Source organism: Sarcophilus harrisii, chromosome 1 (genome assembly GCF_902635505.1).
Source record: "Sarcophilus harrisii chromosome 1, mSarHar1.11, whole genome shotgun sequence".
NCBI lineage: Eukaryota > Metazoa > Chordata > Mammalia > Dasyuromorphia > Dasyuridae > Sarcophilus > Sarcophilus harrisii.
Window position 1 is genome coordinate 19,601,679 of NC_045426.1, and position 15,828 is coordinate 19,617,506.

General features: G+C 43.7%; 1 protein-coding gene across 1 annotated transcript in view; it reads right to left on the bottom strand.

Moving 5' to 3' along the window:
* FAM3D (FAM3 metabolism regulating signaling molecule D) overlaps positions 1–8,844 on the bottom strand; it is a 48,635-nt gene extending 39,791 nt beyond the window's left edge. Inside the window, exon 1 of the mRNA XM_012543541.2 lies at positions 8,520–8,844. The gene's annotated coding sequence lies outside the window, so the exon portion shown is untranslated. The remainder of the gene's footprint in view (positions 1–8,519) is intronic.
* Positions 8,845–15,828: the final 6,984 nt, after the last annotated feature.

Genomic DNA, 15,828 nt, shown 5'->3' on the forward strand with positions numbered 1-15,828 from the left:
TTTTAGACTCGATTTGGCTTGACAATGAGGATCAGAGGGAGGCAGTTGGAAAAAAGATGGAGCGATGTAATCCCTATCTCATTTCTATCTCAATGTGCCTCAGATTATTATTATTATCACCACTAATATTAATTTACCATATGCTATTATATTATGGGTTATTTGTTGTCATGTAATAATAGCAATAAACAGTCAGAAGCAAATAGGTGGTACAAGGTATAGAGTACTGGACCTGGAGTTAAGAAGAAAGTTGAGTTCAAATTCTACCTTGGACACTAGCTAAGTACCCTTGGGTGAGTCATCTAAGTTCTGTTTGCCCTAGTTTCCTCATCTGTAAAAATGGTGACAATAACAGCACCTGTCTTCCAGGGTCATTGAGAGACTCAAATGAAATAATCTGCCTGACATCATTTTTTTCCCTGGAGCAATTGGGGTTAAGTGACTTGCCCAGGGTCACAGAGTCAGAAAGTGTTAAGTGTCTGAGGCCAGATTTGAACTCAGGTCCTCCTGGCTTCAGGGCTGGTGCTCTATCCACTGCGCCCTTTAGCTGCCCCCTGACTCCAATTTTAATGCTTCTCTTCCCACCTCTTCTGGCCATCTGGGAAGTTCTTGCCTGGAAGTGGCCCATGGACCTAATCTGAGACAGACAGATCCTCCCTACCAGGTGCCGCCAGTCAGCCCTTAATTCTTGCATTGGAAGAAGTTTTCATGTTAATAATAAGGCCTCTCATGACTTATTATTTTTTCATTAATTTACATTCTCCTTGGGTCTCCATCCACAAGATGGTGGGGGCTTGAGTAATAAGACTCAATGGCTTCCTAAAAAGGGTCCACGACTGATTTCACTTGAGTAGGGACTGGCTTCCTCCTTGATAGTATGGCTTGGAGTCAGTTTACTGTCCCCAGGAAAAGAGGAGTCCTGTAGGCAGCTCCTTCCTTACAGTAAAGAGCTCCCAGTGGGACATCACCCCAGAACCTACTCCTGCAGAGGGCATGGAACCCTGCTTAAGGACACCGTCCTTCTCCCAGAGATACACGGCCCTTTGGCTCCGTGTGCTTTCCCATCTAGACTGAGCAGAGTCCTGGGAACCCAGAGGCTGAGCCTATGTTGGCATATTCTGCTTAAGGTTCTAGGTCTTGGCTGGCCCTTAGCCTGGAGTATCTCGGAGCAAGAGACTGAAGAGTAGGAAGGGCAAGACCTTAGCAAGGATGCCATGTAATTGGGCTATGAAGTTTTAAACTGCCCCAGAATCCCAAGTGACTCCTTCAGCAGCTATTGTGAGATAATCAAAGGAATCGGGTCCCCTAAACATTCTCTCTTGTAAACTCTGAATAATGATAAGTCATAATTGATGGTGTTACCCATATATGGATAGATAAACCACCAATAAATCAATTCTCAATAAGGCTGGACCTCCAACGATGGGTTAAGCTGGCATTGACTTCTGAATTAGCCCCAAATAAAGCCTATTATTTGGCTGATACTTAGGTTTAATTTTATTTCTAGGGCTTCTTGTGAGGGAAGCCCCTCACAAACCCACAGAGTCTTGCAGATGAAAGGGACCTCGGAGGCTCTCTAGTCAAAAACCATAGAGAAGGGAGGATGAGGGGCAAATGATGATCAGTAATTCCAAAGGCTGCAGAGATATCAGGAAGGAAGAAGGCTGAGAAGAGACCATCAAGTCCGATGGTCCAACTTCCAACTTGGAAAATGTTGAGAAGGAGAGAAGAGTGTCAGTGGAAGGATAAGGTCCGAAGCCAGAGTATAAGGGGGCAAGAAGAAATCAGAGGCGTCTTTGGACAAGGCTTTCAATGAGAAGATGTGTGAGGCAGAATCTGAAGTCAGGCCTTCCTGACTCCAGGCTCAGGGCCCCATCCACTCTACCATATTCAATATTATTCTGTGACACTGGAAGAAGACCCAGGTTCTCACCTATATTTTTAGCTCCTGAATTGTTATGTTGATCACTGTTTGGATCACTGATCCCAGGGTGAGAATGGAGCATACTGGATAATCTACTCCTTTCCAACTCCTTTCCATTTGAGTAACAGAGTAATAAAAGGACCACTCCAAGAGATGGTCATGGTGTTGGGTGCATGGGACTGATAGTTAGGGAGAAACAGATCCCTGACTGGATCATAGTAGGAGCTTAATAAATTACTATTGATTGATTAAAAAGGAGGAGATGGGAGGACCTGAATTCAAATCTGCTTTTACTCTTGATACGTTCTAATTGTGTGACCCTGGGCAAGTCACTTAACCTCAATCATTTTGTTCCCTTCTCCCTGAAAAAAGAGGAGAAGGATCTAAAGGGTGGGGAGTGGCAGCCGAGAGAAAAGAGGAAAGTCAGTAGCACTTATTATGGCTTGGGGATATGGTACTGAAAACTGAGGACTTTTTGCAATCAATTGACCAGAAAATCAGGGAGTGAGAGAAGTAGGGATGAAGACAGACTGGCTAAGCTATGGAATCAAGGTAAGGCAAGAAGGAAGAGATGGAGAAAGATAGAAATCCCACTCTTGTTTCGCATCTGCCTTAGGGAGCAGTTGGCCAAGGCAGCCCTAGCAAGGAAGGACTTCCCTTAGACTATCTCTCCCAGTGGGCCCTCTCAGATTTACAGCCCTCTTTGGCAGATGGATATAAGTGTTCTGAGGGCAGGGACAATTTCAGCTTGGTTTATGTAGCCACAGTGGTTGGTATAGAGTAAAGGAACTAGATTTGTGATTATTATTATTATATTATTATGCTATTATTATAATTTTTACATTATGTAATATATAAAATGTATTATATGTTATTAATATATAATATAATATATTATAGATAACATTAATATGTTATAATATATAATATAACATGTAATATTATATTTATAATATTATTATATTAAGAAGTACTGGAAGAAGAAATGCTTTCTGCTAAGGCAGATGAACATTTCTGAAACATGGTTTTAGAGAATTATCTAGAGAACGGAAAAGTCAAGTGTGTGTCACAGGTAGAGCTGGAACCTCGGTCTTAAATGTAATAATTTTATACACACACACGTGTGTGTATATATAATTGTTATATGTCTTCTTTATATAATTATATATAATTGCTATAAAATATTCATGTACATATATACACATATACATGCATTGTATACACTATTGGATATTATACAATTATATTGGATATATAAATGCATTTTAGATATAATGCAAATATATTATATATAATATATCAAATACAATAAACATTGCATATGTCATTATGTATTATATACATATATCTGCAAATAACAATTATATAATCATAAATACACATATATAATTTATATATATATATGTGTGTGTGTAACACATACACATTTTTACTTTAAAGTTTTCAAAGTTCTTCCCATATTATCTCATTTGAAAAGTCAGGTGGCTCGCTTAAGGTCACAGAGCTAGAAAATGGCCTATAATGCCAGTGGGACCTATAGGGTCTGGGAGTCCAGGTTCAAACAATGAAGAAACGCAGGAGAACTACAAGGATTATCTGCCAGTTAAGAGACACAAGATGGGGGCATCGAGGCTGCTCCTTCCTCACTCCCCCATTATCATGGGCAGATTCATAACCTCCATCTGTCTTGGAAGCCCTCGGAACTTCAGCCTTAACGTCTCCACTATCTTCCCTTTACTGCTCAGGAAGGAGGCAAGGAACATGGGCAGTATCCTTTGAGCAAAGCCGTGGGGCTCGCTAGCCCCGAACCAGCCAGGGAGAAGAAAGGGAAAATCTAAACAACCAAATCAACAACTCTTCAGAAAACATCCCCTCCTCCCTTCCTTCTCTCACCTCTTCCCCTACCCCTTCCCTCCCGGGTTTATATTTCTCTAAGTCCATTCCTGGAGTTTGTTGCAACCAGAAGATCCCCCCAAAAGGATGCTTCAGGACACAAATCATTTCTGTCTGACCGGGGATTAGTTGCACTTAATTATGGATCAATAGTTTTGAGGCTTGAGAAGGACTGAGTCTAAACTGATTAATGAGACCATCCCGCTGAGTCCTGGTTGTCTGGACTGATCAGCTCAGAAAAGGTTGGCCCGGCCTTCCCCGTGAAATCGTTCCCCGTGTGCCAGGTTGAGTTATAAAGAAATACGTTCCAGATGGAGCCAGAGGGGGATTTCTTTCCACCACACAGAGCTAAGTTTTAGGCCCCTCTGATTAATCAAGATGGCGATGTCCGTAATTAAGTCAGCAGTGTGCTGAGGGTAGCAGCTAGTCTTAAGGAGAAAGTACAGGCTCTGGAGGGAGCTCTTATTAAAGTCAGAATTTCCAGCCTTGACAACAGTATCCCATTTCCAGCTAGCTTGTAACTGAGCAAAGACTTTTGGGATACTTTGTATTTGAAGAGAACTCTCACCTCCTGCCCCTTCCCCATCTTCTTTTCTGAGACTAAATCCCTCTCCTTTCTTCCATCAATTCTCCTCATATCATTCAATGAATAGCCAATCAACATTTCCTAAGGTCTATTATAGGCCAGGTACACTGAGGATATGTAAGGAGGCAAAAGACAGCACCTTCCTCAAGGTGCTTAAAACCTCCTCCAACATGAACTCAAAGCCCTTCTCTATCCAGCTTATGAAATGAGGATAGAATATTGAAATGTTTTCTCTGGGCCGAGTCTTGGAGATAAAAATACAAGCCAAGTCATATTCTAAGGAGGAGAGACAACATAGAAGACAATGTAGAAGACAATATACAGAAGACAGATGGGAAAGAGGACAAGGGGTGCACTTAGGCTATGGGGATGGCAGGTCCGGGTTAAGAGAAGCCAGAGCTGATCCCTTAAGAACCTGGGGGAAGTCTGGGTGGTGAGGAGGAGAATGATGGGAAAGGAGGTAGCTTGATCTGAACTCAGCACCCTGGCTCTGGGCTGTCCAGCTCAGATTTCAACTGTGGCTTCCAGATTCCCAGTGTAACCCAAGCTTTCCTTGGCTTTTGTGGCTGCCGTCACACGGCTGACTCCTACTGGGATTGGTCCCTTGATTGCATCTCCCTGCGGGCCCACGGACACCTTGCTGGGAGGCTGCAGTACATGTGCTGGGCCTGGAGACTTCTCTGGCCCATAGACCCACAGCCTTAGGGACCCCCTGTAATTGAGGATGGGTGGGAATAATCTGGCTGGCTTGAGTTGTTGGGTTGTGATGTGCCCCTTCCATGGAACACTTGGAGGTCCAGGTGGCTCAATCTATTGGGCGGTGGGGAGTTCAAATCCAGCCTCAGACACAATGAGCCAAATCACTAAACCTCCATTTGCCTCAGTTTACTCAAATATAAGATGAGATAATAATAGTACCTTCTTCCCAGGTTATTGTGAGGATCAAATGGGGAAATATTCAAAGTGCCCCAGAGGTCCTGCATAACTTGGCTGTTATCATTACTCACTGTTATTTTTATCACTGCTACTAGTGTAAACAATGTCTTGGTCTGGGGGGGTGGTGGGGTGGAAATGGGTCCCAAGGTTCTGAACAGCCCAGAGAATAACAGAATAACAGATTACTGAGTCTGAGATGGGACCTATGATTTCATTAGTATCAAAAATACCCACATGAGGAAACTCCTTTCTACTGACTCAAGTCCACCCCTACTCTACAATGTAGTTTTCTTTTCTTTTCTTTTTTCTTTTTTTTTGCTGAAGCAATTGGGGATAAGTGACTTGCCCAGGGTCACACAGCCAGGAAGTGTTAAATGTCTGAGGCCAGATTTGAACTCAGCTCCTCCTGACTTCAGGGCTGATGCTACAATGCAGTTTTAAAGAGTTGCTGGGAGCATTGAATGAATGATTTGACCAGTGCTTGTTGTCACACATGTCCAAATTGGGATTCGAATTCAAGTTTTTCTGCCACTGAAGATTCTGTTGTCTCTCTTGAGGACCAGTTTGATCAAAATAAATGACCAGAAGATCCCCCTGCTCAGGGATGTCATTACTGACTTAGCCACCAATAGTCTCTGGTGTTGAGAACAACCTCTGACTAATCCCCGGAAGGACATCCAAGCTCACTCCCAAAGCCCAGTGTAGAAGCCGCTGCCTCATGAGAAAGTCCATTCACCCAGTCCGGGGCTCTAGCTTCATCCCTCCACTTGATTGGAGGATTGATGGGATTCAGAGACTCATCTGCTGTGACCGGGGTCCCCTATACCTTCTCTGGGCTTCCCTCAGTTTCCTCATCTGTAAAAGGAGTCAGTGGCTCTTTATGTCCCCTCCAGCTAAGGGCCAGTGCTCAGAAACCGGCTGGCCGAGAGTCTGGCCACTCACCTCCAAGGGCTGGCCTCGGGCCAGTTGGCCCCGGTAACTCCTAAAGAATGTTTCCCAGACCCGGGGGGCCTGGGACCCAGAAAAGGAGTAGTTTTCCTAGAGGGAGCAGCAGCTGGTGCTCAGTAAGCCCAGCATTGAACCCGGTGCCTGGCACATCGTGGGTGCTTAATCAAACTTTTATTGGCTCTGATTCCACAGAGATGACTGGACTTGGAATCAGGAAGCTCGGGAAAGGTCGGCCCAGCCTTCTCATGGAATCATTCACCGGGGGGCCAGGTTAAGTCATGAAGAAATACACTCCGGATCAAGCTAGATCAATCTGACTGATTGGGATATTCACCCTAGGGAAAGCTACCAGATCCCTCAGGGCCCCAGGCCCCTCCCAAGGATTGACTTATCTACTAAAGCAGAGGCTGGCAAGTAGTTGCTGAAATCACCAGCACGACCTACGACAAGGAGGGGATTTGGGGTTCGGACATGTGTAGTAAATTTGCCGTTTGCCAAGGAGCAGCTGGGCGAGGCTGCCTTAGAATGAATTATGGTATCCGGGCACAATTAGCTCCTTCCTGTGATTTACTTCTACAAGCTAGGATTTGACCAGGAGGAAACTATTCAGTTCAGGGAGATTAAAAAAGAGGAAAGGAATGGGGTATGGGTGGCACTGGCACTGGCCGCTGAGTCACAGGACCTGGGACAATAGCCCACTCTCCACGTGTCTTTGCAAGATTATTTCACTACTCTTTGCCTCGGTTTCCTCAACTGTGAAACAAGAGAATTGTACTTGGTGACCATCATAGTCCCTTCTAGCACCGGCTCTATCGGCTTATGAATCTCTCTGGGCCTCAATTTCCTCTCCTGGAAAATGAAGGGGAGCAGACCAGGAGAAGCCTTTCCTTCTAGTTTTTCATCTGTTTATTTATATCCACCCAGTCTATTGTCTATCTCCACCCATCTATCCCCATTTCTCTGTATGTATCTCTCTCCATCCACCCATCCATCCTTCTATCTCCATCCTACCCATCTTATTTATCTTATCTCCATCCCATCTCTATCTCCATCTTATCTATTTAATTTTATTCTAGCCATCGAATTTTATCTATTTCCATTCATCCCTCCATCTACCCATCCATTTCTATATCCATCTCTCTGCCTAACCATTTGTGAAGCATTTTACAAATAATATTAACAACAGGTAAATGCTCCATCGTTTCCATTTCACAGTTGAAGAAACTGAGGAAGGCAGTAAGTTAACAGAGACTCATCCTGGGCTGGGAGCAAGGTTAACTTGGGCTCCAGTTCCCCTCCCACCTCACTGCTAATTAACCAGAAGGAGTGTAAGAGATGTGTGGTACAGTGGTTAGAGAGAAAGCCAGAAAACCAGGAAGAGCTGGGTTTAAGCCTTGCTTGTCCGTGGGACAGTATGAGGATCCTTCTGATCCTAGAGGGAACATTAAATCCCTTGAATTGAATCCAAGTCAACAAATGTCAGTCATTGGGCCAATGCATCCTGAACTTGTGCAATCTGGGCCCAAAGGGGAATCTCTCCTGGGAAGAACAATGGACGGTGAGCCAAAATTTGGCCCAATTCAATCCAACTGAGCATTAATTAGGCCCCTCTTGTATGCAAGGTTCTGTGACTGGGATAGCCAGTGGTCTCTCCTGACGAGACAGCATGACCTCTATGTCATGAACGGTGTTAGCCCTGGATTCAAGAGCTTTGTTTCCTTCCAATCCTGTGTGTGAGAAGGGACCAGCTGTGTGACCTTGGGCATCCCTTCCTCAGCCTCCTTTTCTTCATCTGTAATATACTAAGCCTTGTGTCCTCCTGTTCTCCTAAATATATGTAATATAACATGCAATTACACTGGGCAGATGGGGGTAAGAGTGTCACCCCTAAGAATCCTTCATCTGGGAAGTCTCCCCTTTGTTTTTTTCTCATTCTTCTTTCTGAGGTTATCTCTTCTCTTCTACCTTCTCCTTGTCTGTCTCCATCCTTCTCTCCCCAGTATGTGTCATTTTTCCTCCTTTCTCACTAGAACTGGGCCCATAAGAACCACTAACCCACAGCAAATAGAAAATCTCCCAGGAGTGCAGCCCGGTGATCTTCTCCCTGACTCATCCTGAGAAGGTGCTTTGGGGCCCTCGGTCTTGACAACAGACCTGTCAAAGACCCCTATTGAGTGGCAGTTCCCCTGGGAAGAAAGGCCTAGATTTCCCCCCCCACACACACACACCTACCTTTCAGACTGGTCTCTCGTGGAGCTCCTGGGCTCTGAGCTCAGGCCCCAGCTGGACTCTGGGCCAGCAGCAGGTGGAGGAGGCTCCAGCCCCGGGTACTTTAAGACATTCCAGTAGTTTGCTCTGCAACATCCCCTCCCACTGCTGACACACGCTGCCAGAACAGCCAGGAGGCAGGCACAAGGAACAAGGAAGTGGGACCTGGGTGTCTCCCAGGAAAAAGCTGCCAGGCGGGCAGAAATCCTCAGCCGCCGGGGATGCTGGGAGCCCGGCTCAGAGACCAGGCCTTTGGCAGCTGCAGAGTTTTTCCGGGTAAAATCCCTGAGGAATCAGAGGGGATCCTCACTTCACGTCTGGCCAGCCGAGAGCAAGGGGAATGACCTTGGCTTAGACTGCCTTCTCCCCAACGAGAAGGTAAGCCCCTTGAGGGCAGGCCTGGCTCTTGGTTTTTTGCCAGACTCCCTGGCCCCTGGCACACACACTTAAGGGATAAGGGCACTTATAGGATCCTAGTAAGTGGTTTTTGAATTGAATTTCCACTTTCCCTCCCTTGGGGACAGCTCCTCTCCCTGACCCAATGCCCGACCTGTGTCAAGACCAATCGAGGCCCAGAAGAAGATGGAACAGTTGTAGGCTCTCCTTCTCCCCTCCCCATTTAATTGCTGTTTCCATGCTGGGTTATTCTAGGTGTGGTGTCTGTAAACAGTCCAGGTGGAGGAGCTTTGCCCTCCTGGGTGGCTGCAGAGCAATGCTGGGCCAGCTTCCCCACCGGAAGGAACTAGGGATGCCGTGCCCCTGGCACCCAGAGAAAACCCAATGCATGGAAGGGGAAATAGTCACACTGTGAGCTTTGGGTCCTCCTGTTCTCCTAAAAAAATGAATCATTTAAGGGCAGCTCGGTGGCACAAGGGATAGAGCACAGACCCTGAAGTCAGGAGGACCTGAGTTCAAATCTGGTCTCAGACACTTAACACTTAGCTGTGAGAGCCTGGGCAAGTCACTTAATCCCAATTGCCTGGGGGAAAAAATGAATCATTTAATTAAGCCATGGTTCATAAGGGACATGGAGAAAGGCCTTCCCTGGTGGGGCACTTCCTTCCATCGGTGCAGATTGCATGAAAAGATCATCCGAGAGCACCCTAAGGGGCTGAAGTGGCGATAGTCACTTGGGCAGCATAGGCCAAAGGTGATTCTCGAACCCAGGCCTTCAAGGCCTGCTTCTAGGCACTCCCCTTACTAATTAATCAGGGCAGAGGGCAGGAAAAAAGCAGGACTTGGAGCTGGCTGAGAGCTAAGAGGCTGCTCTCCATTGGTCCACCCTGGCCCCCCTCCAGTGTCCCCACCTCATTTTGTAGATGGAAAGATATTGGTCAAATGACCTGCCCAAGACTACACATGCCCAAAGCAGCAAATTTCAGCAAAATGGATTGTTGTATAGATTAAAATGAATGTTTGTAAGGGGATAGCAATGCTTGCTATTATTTGTAGAGCAGAATTTGAACCCAGACCTCTCCCTCTAAATCTAGTGGTCTTTTCACTACACATGGCCATCCAAAGAGCCCTGGGTCTCTCCACTGACTTGGAGTCGAGTCCCAGCCCCATTAGCTGCTGTCTCGATGGCTTGGGCTGAATCGGGCCACTGAGGTCTCATCTATAAAATGAAGAACTCTTGGTTAAAAAAATCTATAATCCTAAATGCTAACATCGGCATCATCCTAACAAGGGTCACCTCCCTCCTTCTGCCTCAGTGTCCCATTTCCCCCTTTTGAGGCCTTATCTTTTATTTTAGACCCTCTGCCCCTGCCCCCTGCCCCATCTGCCATCTTCCCTAACCACATGGAGTGGATGGAGGGGCTCTTGGCTCCCTGACATCTCCTTCTGGAGGGGGATCCTTCCTGGTGGGAGGCGAGGTACCCCACCAATCCCCCTCTTCTGCTTATTGGTTGAGATTCTTAGTCTCCTTTCTTGAACCTACACCTCAATCCTCGGTACCTGGTTAAACTTTTTCTTTTTTAATGGCCAATTATAAAATTTTAAAGTTAAAGCTTTTTATAGACAATTTGCCACACCTGCCAATCCAGTCTGCCAGTTTATGAGACCAACCTTTGGTTTGTTCCACCTCACCTACCTCGCCTGCCTCTCCTTGCCTTTTTGCTCCCTTTCTTTGCCTTTGAGTTCAATAAGGTTCTGGGCTCCAGGTTCTAGATCTCCTTTATCCTCTTAATCTTTGTAAGGTTTTTTTTGACTTCCATCTCTCACACCCAGATGTAGATTCTGGCACGATCTCTAGGTCTGGTGAGTGTTCTCCTTCCAGTTTTCTTGTTTTCTCAGTCAGTGAGCTTTTAAATGCTAACTCCATGCCAGGCGTCGGTGATATGGAGCCCAGAGGCCATTTTTGCTGGGCGTTTTCTCCATAAATTCAACCTTTGACCTACCGTGCTCCAAGTCACCTATCCAATGTCTTTTTTCCCTTTATTTTCCTTATTTGGCTCACCGTTTCCCAGTTCTGTCTTCTGGAGTCGAGCAGAAAAAGCCACATTATGTTACTGCTTTTTATTGAGCCTCCTAGGCAGTGTAGATTATAAGAGTGCTGTGTCTGGAGTCAGAAAGATCTGAGTTCAAGTCCAGCCTTGGACACTTAGTAGCCATGGGATCTCCCATATACATTGTTTGACTTAATTTCCTCATCTGTAAAATGGAGATAATCCTAGCGCCTGTCTCCCAGTCTTGGAAGAATCAAATGAGAACGTAACTGGAAAGTACCTGGCGTATAGTTAACTCTATATAGTATTAAATCAGTGAAGTTCTAAGTTTCTTTAACTGTGAAATGGGGGTATGATAGCACCTACCTCCTAGGCTTGTTGTGAAGACAAAATAATATTTGTAAAGTGTTTCTCACAGTGTCTGGCACATAGGAAGCTCTGAATAAATGTTAGCTATTCTCCTATTACTTATTTCCAGTTCCATTTGATGGTCCTTCAATACCCCCTTTCCTTCCCTGCAGTCTTAAACATCCCAGTTCCATCGATGGATCCTCAGGTGCACAAACAGGAGGCCCTTCATGGTCTTGATTGCTCTCCTGGGTCACTCTCCAGCTTGTGAACTCCCTTCCCGGAGAAGATCAGATGTGTCTGTCAAGGTTGGAGTGCAGTGGAGCGCTCGCCTCCATTCTGTGTGATTGCATCCACTTAATGCCTCCGGCTCCTGATTTAGATGTGGGATTCTCCCAGCTGGCTCCAGGGTGTTAATCACTGAGGTCATGTTCATGGAGTAGGTAGAGTCTTCATCCTCTGAAGACCCAGGAGAACAGACAACTAACACACAGATGGGAGCCATTGCTTGTGCCCGCCCATGCCCGTGGTATACGAATGCATGGGAGCCAAGGCATAAATGGCAGAGGGCACCTGTATGACCACCTACGTATCCTCATGGGGCATTTTTTTTAATCAGATATGGAAGAGGAAAATTTGAGGGGCTTTGTGAATTTCACTTAAAATGAGACATTCTAAATCAGAAACCGTTCCACTCCAGGGAAATAATCTTCCTATTAGTTTGTTTAGCTGCCGGTAATAAGAGGCTCTGTTCAATAAAGGAGCACCTCAGTGTGGGGGGCCCTGGGCACTCTGCAGTGGGGTGGGGATGGAGGGCTGAGGCTATGGGATTCAGGGGCCCTAATTATAAACCCCTGCAGCTGGCTTTCATCAAGGCCGTTTGTGCGGGGACTCATGTGTGTCTGCGTGAAGGTGGATGCTTGTGTGTATATGTGTGTGTTTTTATTTGTGCAAGTCTGGGGATGTGTGTGTTTATGTGTACATGTGTCCGCACTTATATCTGTGAACACGTGTGTGTGTATGATTTTATTTGTGGGTCTTGGGGAGCAGAGTCACCGAGGGAGATTTTGAGCTAGAGAGGATGATGAAGAGGGAATAAGGGAGGAGGAGGAAGGACCAACTTCCCTGATGGAATTTCCCTGGAGTTGCTGTTGATTTTGATCCATGACAAAGAATCAACTCCCAGAGAATCAGGAAGGAAAAATAATCCTCAGTGTGTTTCAGATGTGGAAAGTACCTAAGAGATCATCGAACTGAATGTTTTTCAAATTTCTTGGTTTCAGGACCTCTTAAACTTAAAAAAAAAATTATTTATATAATAAATATAATATAATAATTATATAATAGATGCAATAACTCTGGGTACTTGCCATGTTAAAAATTAAAACTGATAGAAATTTTAATATTATTTATTCATTTGAAATAATAACAAACCCATTATATGTTAAAATAACATCTTTCAAATAAAAAAAAATCTATATTTTCCAAAACCATGCATTGTTTTACATGTTTTAAAACAAAAATCTTCCATGTCTAGCTTAATAAAAGCTGAAGCCTCCTCTGTGCTTCTCATTCAATCTGCTGTGCTGTTATTTTGGTTGAAATCTGCAAAGAAAACTGAGACTCATATAGCTCTGTAGTTGGAAAAGAAAGGAGTATCTTAATAGGCAAATGACTTCTTAATGATGTTATGAAAATCGTTTTGACCTTGAGGAGCCCTTAGGAGGGTAGTGAGGATCCTAGGGGTTTATGGATTCCATATTGAGAACAGCTGATCTAATCTAATCTCCTCATTTTACAGATAAAGAAAATGAGACTAGGGAGTTTAGCTAAACTTGCCTGAGGTCATCTAGATAGTGAATCGTGGAGGAGAATTCAAACCCTCTCCTCTAGTTCCAAATCTGCCATGCTGCTTCTCACTAATCCTATTATTTTGGAGATGAGAAATTAATATTTGTAAAATATCAGTAACTAGAAGAGGGATGCAAAGCTTATGTGTGAAAGTGCTTTACTTTTTAACATTCATTTAAAAAAAAATTGAGCTCCCAATTCTCTCCCTCCCTCATTCATTGAGGAGGTAACAGATGAGATGGGGTTATACATGTGAAGTCATGCAAAACATTTCCACATCAGCCATGTTGCCAGAAAAGCAAAGTTTAGAAAAAGCTCGCTTTGATCTGCACTCAGATCCTTTCAGGTCTCTCTCTCTCTCTCCAGGAGTAACATTTTTCATCCTAAATCCTTTGGAATTGTCTTAGATCATTGTATCACTGAGAATAGTTAAGTCATTCAGAGCTAATCACCATAGGATATTGTTGTTACTATGTATAATGTTCCCCTGGTTCTTCTCACTTCACTCTGCATCAGATCAGGGAAGTCTTCCCAGGTTTCTCTGAAATATCCTGCTCATCATTTCTTATAGCACAATAATATTCTATCACAGTCCTATACCACACTTGTTCAGCCATTTTTCAATAGATGGACATACCCTCAATTTTCAATTCTCCAAAAAAGCTGCTATAAATATAGTTTTAAAAATACAGATAGATTCTTTCTTCTTTTCTTTGATTGCTCTGGGATACAGACCTAGTGGTGGTATCAATGGTCAAAGGGGATGTGCAGTTTTATAGTCCTTTGAGCATAATTCCAAATTGGTTTTTTTTCTTTAGAATTTTTAGAACAATTGTAGAAATTGTTTTTTTTTTGGAATAGTTGAATCAGTCCACAACTCTACTAACAGTGTGATAGTGCCCTTATTTTTCCACATCTTTAATATATGAGATACTAATGCGTAAAATTCTTTTTCTATTAGACAGTCTGATAGATGTACCTCAGAGTACTTTGAATTTGCATTTCTCTAATTACTAGTGATTATAAAACTATTGATACCTTTGACTTCTGAAAACTGCCTGCTCATATCCTTTGACCATTTATAGTGGTAGTGAGTAGATAAGAACCAGGTCTCTGGGATATCATACTAGGAAAAGATCTCATTTCTTAACTCTTTTTTTCCTCTGTCATCTTCATCTTCTCTAATCATGATGGATGACAACTTTGGAGACTGAAGGGAACTTGAAGACCATGTGGTCCAAACTCCTCATTTTATAGATGAAAAAACTAAGACCCAAAGAAGCTGATTAACTTAGCTAAGTTGATATTATTAACAGATAGAATTGTTACTGGTACATTCATTTTATTGGTATAATTAAGTTATCTTACAAAGGGCATATCTGGGAAGAAAGACAAAACCTCTTCCACGAGTTTTCTCGGCAGAAATACTGGAGTGGTTTGCCATTTCCGTCTTCAGCTAATTTTGCAGGTGGGAAAACTGAGGCAAACAGGGTGAAGTGACTTGTTGAGGATCACACAGAGAGTAAGTGTTTGAGGCTGGATCTAAACTCAGGAAAATGAGTTTTCTTGATTCTCCACTTGGTGCTCTACATACTATGGCACCACTTAGTTGCCCAAAAGGGAGCTGGTAATGGATCTAATAACAAGCCATTGTTAAATTGTTTTATTCTGGGCATTGTGCTAGATGCTAACTTCTGCCCTTGATGAGTTTATATTCTACTGACATGTAGAAAATACAACTTCTATGTAAATAAGTATAATATACCAAATTATAAGAAAAGTGAATAGGGAGCATTTGGGGAAGCATCGGAAGAGTCAGGTGAATCGATGCAAACTGAAATGAGCAGGACCAGTAAAACACCTGATACAATAAGTGCAACAATGTTACACTTAGAAAAGCCAAAAACCAAAATAAAACTGAATATTGTGTATTCATAGTCATCACACGTGGTCCTGAAAAGAAAGGGGGAGAAAAAAGGGTTTTCTTTCCTTCTCCACAGAGGTGAAGCAATACATAGTGTCAGACTCAGTTTCCGGTTTGGCTGGTTTTGCTGAACCATTTTTTTCTTTCTCTCTTAGCTTTTGTTAAAAAGTATGACTTGCCGGGTAAAGGAAAGGAAAGAATAATTTTTAAAATAAAAGGTCAATAAAAATGTAGCAATAAAATTAAAATAAGTACAAGTCAAGGGAATTTTAAGAAGCAGATAGCACTAGGATCCAGTGGTTGGGGTAGGCTGGAACAGAGGGATCGTAAACTGAGGAAAGGGCTGATTTTTCTGAGATTTCTTATTTTCCATGGCACCTAGCAGAGTCTTAAAGTCATAACATAGCAGAGTCTTAAAGTCATAACGTAGCAGAGTCTTAAAGTCATAATGTGTCAGAGCTTGAAGGGATTTGAAAGGCTGGGTTTAACCCCTTCATCAGGCAAATGAAGACACTGGAGTTCATATAGGGGAAGTCACTTGTTCAAGGAGAGGTAGCTAGTTTAGAAGTCAGCTCCCTTGCCTCCCAGGCTAGTGCTTCTGACAAAATTTAAGGTGCTTAAAAGCAAGTTTCCAAGAATATTTGTGGATTCTGGTTCTGTTTCTGAAGAGGATATTTTTGTTAAAAACAAAGTGGGAGAGCAA